At 32.8% G+C, this 20,197-nt stretch overlaps 1 long non-coding RNA gene and 1 other non-coding gene across 3 annotated transcripts in view; both read right to left on the bottom strand.

Moving 5' to 3' along the window:
- Positions 1-20,197, bottom strand: part of LOC118522981 (uncharacterized) — a 567,305-nt gene that overhangs the window by 444,709 nt on the left and 102,399 nt on the right. The window lies entirely within an intron of this gene.
- On the bottom strand, positions 6,603-6,706 carry LOC118542597 (U6 spliceosomal RNA). The gene has a single exon (XR_004920678.1). It is a non-coding gene; the product is annotated as a U6 spliceosomal RNA (small nuclear RNA).

Below are 20,197 nucleotides of genomic sequence, written 5' to 3'. Positions count from 1 at the left end.
GTTATGATGACAAATCTCAATCTATCGAGCCTTTTTGTTTGGTCGTCCTAAAAATTGGTCTGACTTAATTTGAATTCTCTCAAAATAATCTTGAGACAAGGATTCCTATATAAAAAGGGGTTTCTTGGAATGTGATCCCAGAAAATGTCAGTACAAAAGAGGAGAACTGAGATAAGGAAAAGGCAACATTTAATGTTGCCTGAAGGACAGTGTTCTAACAAGTTTTCTCTCTGGACAACTAGAGTTTAATCTTGCTGTGAATTTTGCTACCAGTATCAAGAACACAGTTTTCAGGGCGCCTGGGTGGCTCAGTTGGTTAAGCAACTGCCTTCGGCTCAGGTCATGATCCTGGAGTCCCAGGATCGAGTCCCGCATCGGGCTCCCTGCTCGGCAGGGAGTCTGCTTCTCCCTCTGACCCTCCTCCCTCTCATTCTCTCTCTCTCAAATAAATAAATAAAATCTAAAAAAAAAAAACAAAACACAGTTTTCAGAAACAGACCACCAAAGAGCAGAGCAGCTTACAAATCAACCCACCAACCCTGTCATATGTCTATTGAGAGTTGTTTCTAGAAGAGAACACTCCTTCCCTAGCATGTTAGGCTTTCCACCTTTGTGGAGTAGACACACGTGGCCAGAGAGAACCCTCATACAGTTGTCAGTTCTCTGAGTTACAATCTGTACTGGAATGCATAGAAATACTACATGATGTGGGGATGTTAGCAAGACATCTAAGTAAAATATTGAGCAAGAACAGGGTATGTTTGCTGCCCTCATTGGACTTATAGTCTAGTGGGCAAGATGAACAAAAACAGAATTTCCTAAGTACTACTTTACAACTGTGTTAAGTGCTAGGAAGAAGTACATGGTATTATGACAGCATATATGTTTTTAATAACTGAAAATTTGTGCTAGTGTTGATTAACCATCACATAAATAAAATGTTACACAAAACAGTAAAATGTTGTGAATTATCAAGATCATTCGTTGATTTTTCAAGTTTTCTCCTCCATAGCAAATAATTTTATTATTTTGTTTCTTGATTCTGTTAGAAGTAATGCTTTCCTTATTCTAATCAAGACATATTTATCTACACATTTATGACTGGTTGTGAAGCCTTACACAGGAACAGAGGTGACATAAGAAAGCCTGACAGAAAGTAAAAGGCTGGACATAGTTTTCATTTGCCAGAATTTGAATTCATTCCCCGAGCCATATACTTATCCATTAGGAAAAAGTGGAAGACTTATTGACTGAGAATGTTTCAGACCAACTTCTGACCAACCATTTGGTTACTTCCAAGCTATGATAAGCCAGTACAACTCCTAGGATTCTAGCCTTAAAAATACAACAAGAAAACAAAAAACAAAAAAAAAAAAACAGAGAAAGAGAGAGACACATCAGAGGTTGCATTCTTTGGTGTAGATATATACCACAAAATTAGGCCAGGCAAACCACTAAACAACAAAAAGGAACAACAAAAAGAGATCAAGACTCTGTGATGGCGCATCTGTGTTCAGAGTTGCTAGAATATAATATTGAAAATGTCCCTTTTTCAACCAACAATTACAAAATATGCAAAGAAGACAGCATGACTCATTGGAAAGCAGTCAATAGAAACTGCCTTTGCAGGGGCTACAAGGTTGGTCTTAGCAGAAAAAGCCTTCAGTGTAGCTAGTATATATATGTTCAAAGATCTAAAGGAAACCATATTTAAGAATTAGTCAGTTAGAAGGTAGATCAATAAAAATTAATCAAGTGAAGAAAAAAGACACAAGAATTTTTTTTTTTTAAAAGAAGTGTTAGAGAAAAAAAGGGGACATTTTGAATCACCCTGCACATGTCAACAAATCAAGAAGATAAAACAAGTATTAATCTATCACATCTAACAACAGATCCACAAAATAAATGAAGCAAAAACAAAATTTAAGCAAGAAACAGACAACTCAACATTCCTAGTTGGAGATCTGAATACATCTTACTCACTTTATACAACTGAAAAGATAATTAGTTAGCAAGAATATGGTAGACTCAAACTCCATCAATCTGACCTAAATGAAGTGACAGCAACCCTCTACCCAAGAATAACACAATACATAGGATTTTCAACAGTGCATCTACATTCTCCAAGACAGACCATGTATTCAAACACTCTATAATATGTTTAAAAGAACTGAGATCATTTAAAATGTTTTAAAAATGAAGGAATTTAGAAATTAAGAGCAAATAAACATGAGAAATCCATTAATGTGGGGAATAAACACACATGTTGACCAAATAAGAAATCACAAGAGAAATCAGAAAATATTTTGAGCTAAATAAAAGAAAAACAGACATATCCAAATTTATGGAATGTAGTTAAAGAAGCGCTTCCTGAAATTTTTATCTTCAAACATACACATATACACACACTTATTAAATAGAAAGAATGGTCTGAAATTAATTACATAAGTCCCCAGCTTAATAAACCAGGAAAAAAAGGGGAATCCAAACCCAAATTAAGCAGAAGGGGGAAAATATAAATATTAGAGTAGAAATCATTAATGTAGAAAAAAGAAAAACAATAGAGGAAATCACAAAACCAGAATATAAACCATATTCACAAACTTTTAGCTAGCCTGACCAAAAAAAAAAAAAAAAGACACAAATTACAAAAATGAAGCCTCAAAGAGGACATCACTATTGAAAGTACAGAAAGTAAAAGGATTATAGTGAATTCCCGTGAACAACTTTATGGCAACAAATTATACAAATTATATAAAATGGAAAAAAAATTATATAAAATGGGAAAATGCTTATAAGACAAAATTTACCAAAGCTTCATCAAGAAAAAATATAAAATATTAATAGACCTATAACCAATAAGGAAATATAATTAATAAATACAAAACTTCTCACAAAGGAAAGCCCAGACTCAAATGGCCATACTGATTAATACCACCAACCATTTAAAGGAAAAAACAATTTTTACAAACTACTAGAATAGAGATGAGTGAACATTTCCCAACTCCCTCTGTGAAGCCAGTATTACCCTGGTTAGATATAGATATAAATATAGATATAGATATAGATACAGATATATAGATACACACATACATATGTATATATGAATATATACACACATATATAATCTCTACCAAATATTAACAATATAAATACAATAAAATATTTTTTAAAAAGACTATATCCATGGCCAATTGGGATTTACTCCAGCAATAAAATGTTTATGTAACATTTTTGAAAATCAGTCCATATCAGGTCCCGTACTAGAGTGAGCTGAGTGCAGAGCCTAGCATGCTGATTTTAAAAAAGTACCCAATCTTTCATGACCCTGGAGCAATCTCAAGGTTTGTACCCAAGTGCTTCACCTAATTCACCCCAGCCCAGGCTCTAATCATTATTTTATACTTTATTAATAGAATAAAAAACAAAACCATATGATCATCCTGATAGATGTGAGAGAAGGACTGGAGAAAATCCAACACCACGTTAAAAAAAAATTGTCAGCAATCTAAGAATCGAAGGAAACTTCCTCAACAATCCAACCTGAAAAAGGGCATCTATAAAAAACCCACAGCTAAAACCATACAGAAACAATTCTACTAGAATTGTAATGCAGTTTAGCAAGGCTATAGATCACAAGATCAATATATAAAAAGCAATCATAATTTTTTATACTGTCAACAATCAGAAATTAAAATTCAAAATAATACCATTCACAATAGCATTGCAAATATTAAATGTTTGAGGTGAATCTGACAGAAAGATAACCAAGAACCTGTACACTAAAGCTAGGAAAAATTCTTGAGAGAGTTTAAAAGATTAATATTAAGATATCAATTTTCCTCAAAATGACCTAAAGATTCAATGCATTAGAAACAAAAGCATAGTGGGTTTTGTTGTTGTTATTAACAGGCTGATTTAAAAATTCATACGGAAATGCAAAAGAACTACAGTAGACAACATAACTTCATAAAAGAACAAAGTCAGATGACCAGCAGTATTTGATTTCCAATTTAATCTCCTAGCTTGGAATATCAACTATAATTCTTCATATAATTTTTTTAGTGATTGCCCTAGAACATATATTTCCAACTAATCAATATCCACTTTCAAATAACACTATACCATTTCATGAGTAATGCAGATACCTTATAATAGAGTATTCTCAATTCCTCCTTCTCATTCTTTAGAAGATTGCCATCATTAATTTCATTATGGGCTACAATCACCTAATATATTTTTACCGTTACTTGAAGAGTTATCTATTACATAAAAATAGGAAAAATAAAAGATTTTATTTGCCTTCATTTATTCCATCTGTGACAATCTTCCTTTCTTACACAGATCTGTGTTTCTGACCTATGTACTTTTCCATCTCCCTAAAAAACTTTTAACATTTACTGCAGGATAGGTCTGGTGGTGATGAATTCCTTTAGATTTTGGTTGTCTGCAAAGGCTTTATTTCCCCTTCACATTTTTTAAATTTAAATTCAATTAGCCAACATATAGTATATCATTAGTCTCAGATGTAGTGTTCAACAATTTATCAGTTATATATAACATCCTGTGCTCATCACATCATGTGCCCTCCTTAATGCCCATCACCCAATTACCCCAATCCCCCCACCCAACTCCCCTCCAGCAACCCTCAGTTTGTTTCCTATAGTTAAGAGTCTCTCATGGTTTCTCTCCTTTGATGACTTCCCACCCCTTCACTTTTAAAAAATAATTTGGTATAGAAAGAATTTTAAGTTGGTGAGTTTTTTGGTGTTTGGGGTTTTTTGTTTGTTTTTAATTCCATATTTAAATATTTTACTTTACTCTCTCCTTGCTTGTATGGTTTCTAATAAAAAGTCTATTGCAATTCTTATCCATTTTCCTCTATAAGGAATGGCATTTTTATAAACTGGTTTCTTTCAAGATTTTTTTTGTAGCCACTGTTTTCTGCAGTTTGAATATGATATATTGCCTATCTATATATTTTTTGGATATTTATCCTGCTTCGTGTTCTCTGAGCTTCTTGGATCTATGGTTTGAATCTGCCATTTATTTTGAATATTCTCTGACATTATTATTCAAATATTTATTCTGCATACTTTTATCTTTCTTCTTCTTCTGATACACCACTTATGTATGCTACATCTTAGAAATTATCCCACGGTTCTTGAATATACTCTTCTGCTTTATAGTCTTTTTTTCTCTTTGCATTTCAGATGAGGTGTTTCTACGGACATGTTTTAAAGTTCACTAATTCTTTCCATAGCCATTTCAAGTCTACTGATGAGCTCATCAAAGACATTTTTTTTATTTGTGTGAAAGCGTTTTTGGTTTCTTATGTTTCATTTGAGTTATTTTTTGGGGTTTCCATCTCTGCTTATAGTACCCATCTGCCCTGCTTGCTGTCTACCTTTTTTAATTACTATTCTAGCATATTAAGTCATAGTAATTTTAATTCCCTGTCTGGCAATTCCAACATCTGTGTCATAGCTGCATCTGGTTTGATGCCTGTTTTGTCTTCTTAGACTGTAGGTAATGGGTACCTACTTTTTTCTTGCCTTTTAAACATGCCTTATAATTATTGTTGAAAACTGGACATGTGAATTGACAAATAGCAAAATAAATATGATTTCAGTGTGAGATTCATGTTAATCTGGCAAGGAGTTGGGCCATGTTTAATATTTGCCAGAGTAATAGCTGTCAAAGCTTCAGATTTCCCAAGTGTCCTTCTTTTTGTCTCCCTGGTGGTCTTTGGGTTTTTCTAAAAACACCTCCCTAAATACACCCTGTGCCTTGCAGCTCTTTTAGCTTTAATTCAATGTTATTATGCTGGAGCCCTGTTGTTGTGATGGTAAACTGTAGGTAATGGGTAGCAATCTATAATCTTACTATTAAATCTCAAATCTCAGTGTTTTAGTAAAACTTTTTTCCTGGCTTGACCTTCACAAGTATTTCCAAGCCTTCCACCTCCCTCACCTTATTTGAAACAGTTTGGCTAAGTAGGCCTGCAGTTGTAAAACTGTCCTCCCTCCAGGTGGGATAAGGCTCTGATAAAGTCTTTTTCCCAGCAGAGTAGGCCTTTGTTTTGCAGAATTATCTAGATGTATTTCAAAATGGTTACATTTCTCCTGCCTTGCCAGGAAAATGAGATTTTTCTTGTTTCTTCACTATTAAAATTTAGTGGGTTCCTGAGGGTGAAATCCACAAAATTATGGAGGCCCATCTACTACTGCAGCCCCCACCAGTTTGCCCATCTCATGCTAATCCACCCTCAGCCTCCAGCAAGTCACCAAAGTTACTATGTAAGTTGTCCTACCAGTTTATGGTTCCAGTAGCTTCTGCTCTAGGTAAGCATATCTCTGATGTGATTCTCTATACTTGCAGTTTCTCCAGAATTTGGAGTGGTCATGTGCCATGGGAATCACAAATCTCTGACAAGCCTAAGAAAGTCACTGAATTTCAATTTATTCAACTTCTTTTCTTGGTGTAAGTCCAGGAGTGCTAATATCCAAGTTCTTTTCATGTTGTAGCTGAAACCTGAAGTTGCAGATGGATTTTTTATTCAAAAATAAATCAATGTTTTATTTTTCAGCTTTTTAAAAGATTTTACTATGGAATGCTTTACGAATTTGCACGTCATCTTTGTGCAAGGGGCCATGTCTATCTTCTCTGTGTTGTTCCAATTTTAGTATATGGGCTGCTGTAGCAACAACTTGCTTTGTATTTTACACAACTATGCTGTTTGGGTGAGCTGAGTTTAACAATCTACTTAGAGTTGGTTTTATTTGGGAATAGATGAGGGGTCAGATGAGAAAAGTTTTCTGTGTTGCCAAAAGTAGAGAAAAGAAGGAAGGCTCATCAGATGAACGATTGGTGGATACAGACTGAGCAGCTGATGGACTCATTTCTCTAAGGAGAGGCACTGAGGATGCAACTGGAGATGCTCAGATTCAAAGTCAATGATGTGTAAAAAAGAGAAAATGAGAGGGTGATCTTTCCAGTTCTCTTAGTACTGGAGGGTCATTCTAGCATCTGAGAGATTTGGGATCATCAATGATTGCACCTTCTGCATTGATTCCATTTTCACCATAAGCATCAGAAATACTGATGGAAGCGAAGTGCATTTATGTAGCATCTTTATCGGAATTCATTAATAATATGGTCAGTAAAGGGGAGGAAAAAATGGCTATGGCAAAGTGATAATTATTGCCAGAATTGGGGTTTTTTTTTTAGCACACATGTAACATTGACTAGAGATTAACATAAATAGATGACTCAGCATGGAGCTGATTTCCTGTAACAGTAAATGAGATGAGAGACAATAAAATTTCTACTGTAAGTATTACTCTAAAATATAGGTTGGCGTGACTTGGAAAAATTTAAATTAGGTATTTAAAATACTTTTTCAGGTTAACTTCTAAATAGAATCCAGTTTTACTTTGATATGTAAATGTTAAAAGTATGAATCAAAAGAAAATGGACACTAAATTATTCTTAAATGAAACATCTGCATATGATACTTTTCTTAATTTCTTTGTCTGAATTTTCCAATATATAGTCATAAGTTCAAACTAAATGGAATTTTTAATAATAGAAAATAGCTACACTTATTTTTTTAAATAATCAGAATATGACTTCTGATGACCTGATTTTATATTTGAGAGTTAAATGACACTTTTATCTCACAGTTTATAATCTTAAGAAAGGAAGCCAATTAAGAATGAATGTGGACACATAATTGTGTTTGCCATTCTAGTAGGACAATTAGGAAAATGCAAGGAATTTTTTTTTCCTGCTTGGTATTAATTGCAAAACTCTAATTAAATAATACCCTGAGAACTCTAATAACAGACGACTTTGTCCTTTAGAAACCACAGACGGGAAAATATTGGTATAAATTAGAATTACAAAGTTAAGTAAAAGATATGAAAACACATTATCATAAAAATGAAGTGTCAAAACACATTTTAAATATTATTTTTCATATATTTTGTCATTCTTTCCATTCTCACATATTTGCCCTTTGCTTTCATGAAATGGTTTATGAAATATACAAGAATGTCTCAAATGTTTTGCTATTAGATGATTAAGGGTAAAATCCAATTAATTTTGTTTCTTAGAGAAAATATTTTCTCAATTTTTCATTCCTTAACTCTGAATTTTTATTGCAGAATTAAATACCAAATCTATTAAATTTCCTGTTGCCAATTTGAAGAAAATCAAGAGAACAAATATTGCCTTATGTATATTACATAGTCATTTTCAAAAAGAATATTGCCTCTATTGAGTAAGAGCAATGACAGAGCTTAATATCCTTCTGTTTCTTTACACAAGATTTACTGTTCACTAAACAGAGTAATTACCACAGCAATTGTTAAAACACAAATACACCCAAAACACATTAATGAAGCACATAAGAAGGCAAAGGTATTGCTATTCATCTTTATTAAGCTTTTCAATTTAAAAATATTCACTTCTCATAATTTAGAGAAAATATGCAATTAGTGAACTTTTGTTTACCTTTGACAATCTAATTAACAGTGAAAGCATGTAGGGGGATAAAAGTCACCTAAGTTTATGTTAGATACCTGCTTACACTTCAAATAAAATTAAATCATTTATTGAGCCTCAGAAGGAGCTGCACTGAGTTTTAGATTTGAACTTTATCCCCAATTGTACAACCATTGTTAGGTCTTCGCACTCCTTTTACTGCAAAATGACTAATAATGTAAAATTAGTCACTAATGGGAACTAACAATATGATAAGTGGCCTCTAAATTAGCTCTTAGAAAGAAACATTAATGGATTTCAATGCTTCATATTTTTTTCAATTCTTTACATGGAATGAGAGGTTTTGAAGACCTACAATGCATTCATTCTGAGGGGCAAAAACTGAATAACTGGATTATTATAGTTGCAAAAGTTAAATGAATGTAATTTTTATGTCTCTTCTGTAAAACAATGATTCGTCACTGTGGATAATTCATAAAATTCTGTCATTTGTATTTTTTCTCATTGTGCTTCAATCCAGAAATATCAAACTATTGCACAAATACTCATAATTCATTAAAAGGCCCAATTTAAAATATCCTTAAGGGATTAATAGTAGACAATAAGAATAACGCATATACTATAGAGAGCTGCAATATACCATCTTTATAAATTTGTACAATTAAAGGTAAGCAAAGCCTTAGAATCCCAGCTCTTAATATAATGCATTGCATAGTCCAGGTGCCAATATAAGTAGGCATATTTGTAGGTAATACAACGGCATTTGACTTTGAATTGCAATTTTGAACATCATATGTGATTTTGAAAAATACATAGTACATGGAAATAATAAATTTCACTCCTTGACTTAACTTGAGGATAACTAGAGATGCATTTGTCCAGCTATCATACCTGCTCAGATGTTATTAGTTGTTCTTCATTTCACACTAATGTTGAACAATATTACCTCATGGGAGAAAGTATGAAATATGCTCCTTACTTTGTATTTTCCTTGAAAGGTGCCATCTATGAATTCATTCATGAGTTCAAATCACTGTCCTTGGGATATGTTTCCTGTAGAGCACACTACATATGGATTTCCACAGAAATACACTCCCCCACAAGATAATTCTCATTTTCTAAAAAAAAAAAAAAAAAAAAAAATCCTTTTTTCTGATGGGGTACACTGAAGATGAAAAGCGAGTGAGCTAGTTTTTTTTTTTTAACTGAGCATGTATCTCACAAGATAATCTTGAAAAAGCCTTATTTTTCCTTTTTATGAATAACTCAATTAAAAGAGAAGTTAAGACATATTTTAAACATCTCAGAGATTAAAATTAATTAAAATACAGTTCTATTAGATCAGAAATCTCTCCTGACCATGCCATTTTTATTCTACTTTAGCACAGAGAGATAGACTCCATAAACTCTAAACACCTACACAATTTGAATTTATAATTCATAACCAGCATCATTTTTATGACATAGAAATGAATTTATAAATTGCTAATTGACATTTCTATATTTATAGTGCAAATGCTATATCTTAAGTGGATATATTTTATGTCCCTTTGTAAGAATTTGAGACTAGAATTAGGACACCAATCCAGCTTGAAACTAAAATGCTTTCGTAATACTTTTCTTACTATTGAAAAGTCTTTTATAAAAATTACTATAAGTGGGATTTTTAGTCCAGAATAATTTATTAGTCTGAAAGGTTTTTACACAATTGTAAAGCAATTACAGAGATCTGAGGGTATATGAATGTTTCAATAATCCTAGGATCTTGTCTTGAGATCCTAACTCAAACTGAAAACATAAATGAAAAAGCTAACCCAGTAGGAGAAAAGAAACTTCACCTAATCTTAATCTTTGAATTAATATCCAGACATTTTTATCTCTTTATGAGATAAAAAAAGTATTATTTCCCCAGTATATTTATATATTCCTATATTTTGTGGTAGTTTGCATTGTTTATTTAACATATTTATTGAACCCCCAGACACCAAAACTTTCAAAAGGAAAAGTGTCTTTTCCACACATTGACTTCAGATTTGTCATGTGGCTTGCTTTGTCCAATGGGTGTAAACTTTAAGAGCTATCATATAGTTTACCATTGCTATTTTCCCTTTGGCTTCAAATTGTCAAGGGTCCTAGATGATAGTTGCTTCTTTACCATATAAGTTCTGGAGTGAAGAGGACATGGAGCTTATGCTGAATAAAAAGCACATTTAACAACAGGAATTAAACTTTTGTTGTTATAAAACCACTAAAGTGTAGTGTTCTTTTTTTAAATAGTTGTATAACTTAGCTTAAGCACACTGATAAAATACTGAATTTATCTGTATCTGACAGCACTTATTTGCATTCTTTTGGCATAGTTTATTGACATATAAGTAAAAACTTAATGTCCTCAACTGGAAAGCAAGATAAGATCTACATATTTTCTTAACATCACACACACATAAATAATTAAAAGCTAAAATACACTTACATATTCAAAGACAAATCTGGTTATACTTAGCCTCCTCTTATTTTACTTTGTTGGAATACCTTATGATAAGAAAGAATTGATCACAAACTACATTATTCCCAATAAGTTACTGAATCTCAAGGAATCAGTAGCTCTCCTTGATTTATGGTTCCAGTCTAATATCACAGAGCTCTATCAGCAAACTCATTTTGACACTCTTGAGCTACAACTATAGCAATTCATTTACAACATTCCCCAAACAAATTTCAACTTCACTAACAGATTGTGCTTGGCTGAAGCTGTTGGTGATTTAAAATAGCTGGAATCCTAATGTAAGTTTATAATGAAATGTCTGACAAGACTCTAACATGGGAGTCTCCTAATGATTTTGTAATGTTTTGACAATCTTGAAAATATGTTTTAAAAAAAGCTAGCAAATGCAAGTTTTCCCTAAGCAAAATATCCCATCTGTTCAAAAAAATCTTTCAAAATACCAAAAGCACTAACCACAGTGCAGGAAGAAGCAGTTGTGTGATTTCATTTCTTTAAATAAATGATCCTTTGATGAGATAAATAATAGGAACTGTAGAAACCTTTAAAAACTTGAGTTCATAATGCAATTGCCTGGTAACCTTTAAAGGTAAGTGACTGAGGGAATTGTTAAAGATCCCTCAACTGTGGCAAAATGTGTCCTGAATTCTCCGATTAGAGGAGCTGAAAGGGGTATTTAAAACATTAGTTTAAAGAACAAAAAAAAAAGTGAGTTTTATACTAAATAGGGTACTGAATGGGCTCCCTTTACACAGTTATCATGAACATTCATCATTTCTCCCTCCAGTTGAGGGAATTTTGACAATTCCCCTTACAAGTCACCTTTAAAGCTATTCTAGAAGCTGATGAGGCCCCAATATTGATTTCTGTTGTCCACAGTTTAGCTCAGATGATTGCAAATCACTTTGAGTTCCGTGGTCTATTCTGAGCTCTATGTAAAATATGTAAATAATGTAAATAATGTAAATAATTGCTTTATTATTACTGCAATAATATTTATTATTATTACTTGAGAGCAAGCTGTATGGTTTCTAATTCACATCATCAGTTCTTGCCTTTCAATTACACTTAAGTGTCCTATGAAAAAAAAATTCTTGACGTAACTCAATGAGTATGTTAAATATATATGTACCTATGTAATTATTCCATATAATGAAAATAACCACATTATTTAAAGATTTAAAATTTACTTTTCAGATTTATTACACAATATTTTTACATTGATTTTAAACTTGGAATTAAATAATTTTGAAAAAGCAATAATTGCGTATATAAACAATTTTTAGAAAGTCATGTTTAATAGTCTGTACTTTCTGAGTAATTTTTCTTCTGTTTTAATCCCACTGGGAAGGAAATAATTATTAGCTTTTAGTGTCAGATTCACCAATACAGAGGATACATTTTAAAGTTTTTATTAATTTTTCATTTACTTTCTGCATACTATTATTATTTTATTGTAGCATTTCATTGATAAGTATGATAGTTATAAAAAATACGACCCTTCCAAGGCAGTAATAATGATTTTCCATAGAAGATTATTTGATAAAGATCCAACTAGCATTCTTTCATGACTCCTTTCTTTTTTTTTTTTTATTTTTTTATTTTCTTTGTTTGAGAGAGTGAGCAAGAGAAAGAGCACAAGAAGGGGAAGAAGTAGAGGGAGAGGCAGAAGCAGACTTCCTGCTGAGCAGGGAGCCCCAAGTGGGGGCTCCATTCCAGGACCCCAAGATCATGACCTAAGCCAAAGACAGACACTTAACCCACCGAGTCACCCAGGCACCCCATTCCATGACTCCTTTCTGTTATAGATCCTGTCTATGTGTCTATATCTACTTATCAAGGATGTAAGAGATCTAATTTGATTTTTATCTTCACTTTGTTTTCTTCCTTGAATTAAATTGAGAGCATCTTATATAAAATACATACATATGTTAATTAATTTACTAGTAATTAAATTATTTGGGAAGACACAGGAGATTTTTATAGATATTTCAGAACAGTAAGGCAATTCAGTTGAGTTCCTCAGGCAACATCCATAACCATTAAGGAGTAGTAGGAGGATAAGTGTTCTGGGTACTCTCACGCTTGATTGATTTAGAGGCTGAGGGACAACTTGAAGAGAGGTTCAAGATAGCTTCCCCCTAAGATATATTCAGTGTGTTTCCCACATGTGGTTATAGAACATTAAAATAAGAAAATAAAGAAGTAAGCAGTATTTTATTCTTTATTATATTTTGATTGTTCTTCCTTTTTGTTGGGACCAGTGCATAAAATTTAAGGACTCACTGCATGGAAAGAAATGTGTCATGCCTCAGAATTTTAGAACTATTAGGAATTTTAAACATTATCTATAGAATTACTTCATTTATGAAGTGAGTAAGCCAAACCTACAAAAGTTTCTACCATCAGACAATAATCCTAGTAAAGATCTTCAGCACAACTCTTGTATCCACTTTTCTCTGTTGTTTTTAAATGGATTTTTCTATTCATTCTTCAAGTGAAATGATAGCTAATCGATTGCCACTATACTGTTCCATTCACCATTAAGAGAAGTGGATATTTTCAGCCTGCGCTGTAAATAAAACAACTTAACAATACTCATAGAACCTCACAGTGATTAACAGTAGCTCTCGTTTGAGTAGAAAAACAGAGGGTTTTAAATATGGAAATCTTGTTCCTTTTTTTGTTGATTAAAATAATTAATGTATCAGACTCCAAGATTTTATTTAAATAGTTATTTTTATCCAACCCAGACTAAGCTTTTAATAAATGTCAGTGAATTTACTTTTAAAGGAAAATTTTTTTCCTTGTTTAAATATAAGCAAGTGTGCCAAATGCATTTCCAAACACTGCAAAAGAATCCATAAAATTTAGTTATCAATGGTTAGCTTGCCTACAATTGTTTCTAATTAACCTTTCTTGTGTCAGCCCACTCTATTCCTGTTTAAGTGCATCTTCAGTGTTTCAGAATGTTTACATTTCTACTTGAGAATTTTTCTTAAAGTTTTTTATCAAATGTTTTGGTTCTGAAAGCAATCAGCCTCCACTGTTTCCTGCTCTCCTTGCAGTAGGCTTCTTATATAAGGCTTCGCAAAGGTGTTCAATTATTATGTTTGTGGCACAACTCCTCATTCTCCTTTATTTGTGATCACTCTCATATGCCTCTCTGCTTTCACTGGAATGATGTTACTTTTACTCAGACACTTCTCTGATTTTGGTATGTGATTCCAAGTTATGTGCTCCAGAAATTCTCATTATGCTCAATCCACAAATACCTCTTCTTAAAGGTTTTGCCATAAGTCATCAACCTTAAAATTTAAAGAAAAGTCCTAACGCTTAGAAATACAACCAGCATACAAAACATTATCAAACGCAATAAATTATTTTAGACAGAATTAACATAAAGGAGTTATTCATCTTTGTAGCATGGTAATGTGCACCATGCCTGAAATGAAGTTAATATTTAGTAATGCTTGTTGAAAGAAGGATGAACTGAATGAGCTACAAATCATTCAGTATTCTTTATATGGAGATCATAATTCAGAATTCTCAAGTAGATATTTTTCACTTTCAGATTCTTAAATTTTTCTTTAAACTCTATCCTTAAAGTTATGATTAAGTGAAGCTTCAGAGTAAAGGTGTTCATATTAGCTCCCATAATTTATAGACTTGTCTGCCAAAGATATTTAGGAACTAGATACATGAAATGAAATTTATTGTTATTTCATTATATATTTATCTGTAGACAGAATGATAAAAATACTTTACCTTTGTAAAACAGCCTTGTAAAATCATCTATATTTATTATTTCACATTTTTTGTTCTATTACTCATTACTCTAGGGGTTCAAGATGCTTTATCAAAAGTATTGTTTTGTTTTGTTCTGGCTTTTTTTTTTTTTTTTTTTACTTTAATGATAAGCCACATAGAACCCCTATGACACAGGTAACTATGCATAAAGTCATGCTCAAGGCTGCTTTCCCTGTTATAAATTTAATGTGTTTAAGAAAAAAAAACAAAAGCACTGAATCTCTTAAAAGCCTAAAACAAAACCATTTAATATATCATAGATTGCCCTTAAGAAAGTAAATACCAGGGGCGCCTGGGTGGCTCAGTTGGTTAAGCGACTGCCTTCGGCTCAGGTCATGATCCTAGAGTTCTGGGATCGAGTCCCGCATCGGGCTCCCTGCTCAGCAGGGAGTCTGCTTCTCCCTCTGACCCTCCCCCTCTCATGTGCTCTCTCTCTCTCTCTCTCTCTCAAATAAATAAATAAAATCTTAAAAAATAAAAAAATTAAAAAATTAAAAAAAAGAAAGTAAATACCAAAGGGTATTTCTTACTGGCTTACACTAGCAGTAATTAGGCTCTTCATGGTTTTTTGACCTGATGGATTTACCTGAAGTTGGGGTGGGAATGTCTAATTCATTTCAGTGTAATCAATTTGTCTAAATTCTACTCAGTCTTTACTTTAAAAAAGCAGCATATAGTTAAGAGGTCAGAAAGTCTAATCTTTCAAAATATCATGTGCAAAAAATAATTTTAGGAATAAAGTTATGGATGATTATTATTCATTATCATATATACTAAGTGATATTCTATGATCTTACATAAACACTAAGTAAACAAAAGTAATTTTTCTAGCAGTCATGTTAGTTATAAAAAGGTACAGTACAGATAAAAACTTTGAGATTGTGGGATAACTGGAATTTTTATACATTACTAGAGGAGATCAATATGGAAATTTAAGAATCCTAAAACCATTGAGAACTTTTCCCCCCATCATTACACTTCTTACTCCTGGGTTAAGGAAAATATAAAATGAGGAAAAAGTATAAAGACATTTAGCAAATTTTATAAAGATGAAAAACAAGAGATAAATTGGTCAGCAGCAGAGAATAGATTAACAAAATATAGTATAGTATAGCCACTTAATGGAGTAGCGTGTAAGGTATTACAGTAAAAACAGTAAACTCAAGAATGTTTAGAATATATATACCATAAGCAGAAAAAAGTAAATTACATAATCTTATTACACTATTATTGAAATACTGTAGAGATTTTATAGGCCTTCTGACAAAACTTGAAAGAAATTACTCTATTTCCCAATCTGAATAATTACCTTTTCCTTTAACTTCCACATCTATTTGGCTCCCACTCCATATCAATCTGCCCCCTTAAAATTATCTCTCCAATTTAACACATTCCCTCTGCCTTTGTTATAGTTTTATACATTTTAAATTCCATAGCTTGGAAGGAAGGCCCTCCATTAGCTGGTAATGTCTACCTCTTTATCCTAATCTTTTTCCTCACCAATAAAACACACCATACTCTAATATAATGAATAATTTGGAATTTCAGGAAAGTATTGAGCAGTCCCATCATTTTGGGATATTGGACATATTATAACTGCTCTTTGCAGTTGTATTGTTTTCTGTTGTTTATTTAGCTAATTCATATTAATCTCTTAGGACTCTTTTCAAGTGTTCATCTCCTCTTGGCAGCTTCCCTGTCCCATACTTTCTGCCACTTTAATTATATTAAATATCCCATTTTGAGCTACAATGGCTTCCTGGGAAATTGTTAATATCATATTCTTCTTTATATTTCCAAGTTCCAGGATAGAAGCAGCATGCAGCAAACCCACCAACACATTTTTTTATCATAATTAAGTTAAATAGGGACAAAGAGAAAATTTTATGTCTTAGTGTAGTGCAATATTACTAAGACATATTTCAATATACCTATTATGTTTTTATAAAAAAATTTGAAACTTAATAAAACTTCAGTGACTTATAAATAGAATGTTTAACTCCAAAAATCAAAGCAAAGGTCAACATAAAAAGAAAAAAAATAAAATTTATATATTCTAAGTAAGCAACAGGAAATTTAAATTTTAAGAAAGTACCATTTGTATTTTTGTAATTAATTTATTTGTGAGAGAGAGAGAGAGAGCGCACATGCATGCACGTACGTGAGCTGGGGGAACGACAGAGGGAGAGAATCTTCAAGCAGACTCCGGGCTGAGTGTGGAGTCAGATATGGGGCTCAATCCCACAACCTATGAGCTCATGACCTGAGCTGAAACCAAGAGTAGGACACTTAAGTGATTTAGCCACCCAGGCTCCCCAGAAAGTACTATTTGTATTTTTAAAAGTACATCAAAAGCTCAAAATGATTAGGTGTGCATTCAATCAAATATATGCACAATGTATTCAAATAACTACAAAATACTGATGAAAGAAATCAAAGATGGCCTAAATAAATAAAGAGATAGCCTGTGCTCATAGATTGTAAGCCTCAATATTGTTAAGTTGTAAATCCTCCCCAAATTGATCAACAGATTAAACACAATCATAATTAAAATCCAACAAGGAATTTTGGTGAAATCTCTAAGTTGAATTTAAAACTCATATGGAAGGGTAAAGGATCAAGAACAACAAAAATGTTGTGACCCATACTACCTGATATCAGTATTTACTATAAAGCCATAGTAATCAGTGGACTGTGGTTGTGTCCTAAGAGTTGACCAATAGATCAATAGTACAAAATACACCCACATATATGTGGTCAACTGATTTTTGACAAGGTTACTGTGACGCAACATAACAGCCGTAACAGAATGCCATACAGAGATGGTTTGGACTGCCATAACAGAATAGCACAGACTGGGTGGTTTAAACAACAGAAATTCCCCTCCCTCCCCTGCCACACACACAGTTCTGGAGGCTGCATCAAGGTGCCAACAGGATTGGTTTCTGATGAAGACTCTCTTTGTGTTTACAGAAGGCTGCTTTGTTGTGTCTTCACATGGCCCTTCTGTGGTACAAGTGTTGGGAGAGAGAGGTCTCTGGTATCTCTCTCTCTTTCTGTAAGCATACCAGTTCTAGCAGATCATGGCCTACCCTTATGATCTCTTTAATTTTACCTCCTTCAAGGGCCTATCGCCAAATATGGTCATATTGGCGATTAGGGCTTTGACATATGAGTTTTGGAGGGACACAATTCAGTTTCTAATAGGTGCCAAATGCAGAAAGGGTAGTTTTGAAAAGATGATCATGAACAACTGGATATCCATACAAGAGAAAGAGAGAGGAGTGAGAGGAGAGAGAGAGAGAGTGGTCATATTGGTTATTGGTCCATGTATAAATATATGCATATATAAACATATATAAACATATATATAAATATATATATAAATAAAATACATTTATGTATATATATAAATAAAATTAACATAGTGTGGGTTCTAGACCTCAATTTAAACCAGAAAAATGATAAAACTTCTAGAAAAAAAGTTAACAGAAAAATCTTTGTTACTTTGCATAAAGTAAAGATAGATGTTTTGCCATGAGTAGAATTAATAACAAAAAAATACAAATAAAAGAAGAAGTTGTACTCCATTAAAAATGAAAAGCAAATCACTAGAATAGAGGAGTTAAGGAGGACAAATCAAAGTAACTGCAGTAATATCTGCAAATCTGGAAATATTTTATATCTTTCCTAAGTAAACATGAAATTTCCTATTTAATCATCCCTCTTAAGTTTTACTCCCATAGTATACAACCAATGATATGTGATTATATTTTAATATATTTAAAAACTGGTTATATTAAGTACAAATTATTAGGTCATAGAGTTAATTATCAAAATTAGGGGTCACCTATATTTTTCCTTAATGATCCAGAGAGTAAATATTTAGGCTTTGCAAGCCATAAATCTCTGCTGCAACTAAACCTCGCCATTAGACTACACAGCAGCCATAAGTAAGTAAATGAATAGACATGGACAAGTTCCAACAAATTTTATTTACAAAAATAAGGCTAGCCTAGGTTCATAGTTTGTTCAAAATTGCTACAAGATCAAAGATAGCTACGAAAAATCTCTTGGTTACTAACAAGTAACATAAAATCAGGAAAATGACTTACCACTTTGAATATTGAACTTTTTTGTAAATACTCGAGTTTTTTATTGTTTTGTTTACTTTTATTCTTCATGTATTGTAGTGAAAGAGTGCTAAACTAAAAGAGTTTCACATTCTGTTTTTTCTACTTGTCAAATTTGCTTTGAATCAATTAAAATTTCTGAATCTTAGTTTCTTCTGCAAGTGGAAAAATGTGATAATAATCATGAGGATTACAGAACTCAAATATCACTTGTAATCTAAAAAAGCATTACACATAACCTGGCTTTTTTTTTTTTTTTTTTGCCTCCTCTTCTACCCATCCTCATGATTGCCTCGCTTATAACTCTGACTGAACTCTACTAAATATACTGACTGACCAATGGTGTTACCTTGCATTCCACCTTGTCTTCACAGGGGCAATTCTCTCTTCGTTGATACAACTGCTACCTAAATGCCAATGTTATTTAAATCAATGTCTTTAAGTGTCTCCCTTTGGTTCAAGCATGTCTTCCCACCCATACTACCAAAATTATCTTCCTCAAACCCATGGCTGATCCGCTTAAAAAGATGCAAAGTTTTATTACTGTCAAGGATAAACCCAAACTCCTTGTCATGGCATGTAGAAGCCTACCTGGCTCCTCAGCTCCCTCCCAGCTCAACCGCTGCCACTCCCTGCTCCTGGGCACTCAGTGCTGATGGGGTCTCGGCTGGCAGAGAGTCAAAGAACTTGCCTCTTACCCAACCCTCCCACCATGCAGGAGGCAGGCAGGCACAGCTGCGGAGTTTCTGCCCTTGGGTGTGTCTGTCCACACTTTGTAGGTGTCACACCAAAAGCCAACTTTTCAGTTCCCTTTTTGAAAGCCACTTGTGGCCGTACGTATGTGGATAAGGTGTACGGGTATACAAAATAAATTCTATTTATTGCTATTGTATCCAGGGCAGAAAAAGTGCTTCAACCCTTTTATTTAAAAAACAAACAAACAAAAAAAAGAGGTGTTATCAAGGTTTTCAAGTTAAAAACAAACTCCTTGGGGCATATAGAATTTTGTCCTAAGTTAACTTAAAAACCTTACCTCATGCCACTCTCACCTTCTTTATTTGATATATGTCCTATAGTCTAGTCACTCCAATATACTCCTTATTCTTTAAAGAAACAATAGATATTAAGTATTCATTTAATGCTTTTTCCTCTACCTTTCAGATACCAATTTATCCATTATGATGCTATTTCTTTTTTTCCCCCTAAGATTGATTGATTGATTGATTGATTTATTTATTTATTT

Source organism: Halichoerus grypus, chromosome 4, assembly GCF_964656455.1.
Source record: "Halichoerus grypus chromosome 4, mHalGry1.hap1.1, whole genome shotgun sequence".
NCBI lineage: Eukaryota > Metazoa > Chordata > Mammalia > Carnivora > Phocidae > Halichoerus > Halichoerus grypus.
The sequence above is the reverse complement of the archived record's forward strand: the minus strand, read 5'-3'. Positions and strand labels throughout refer to the sequence as shown.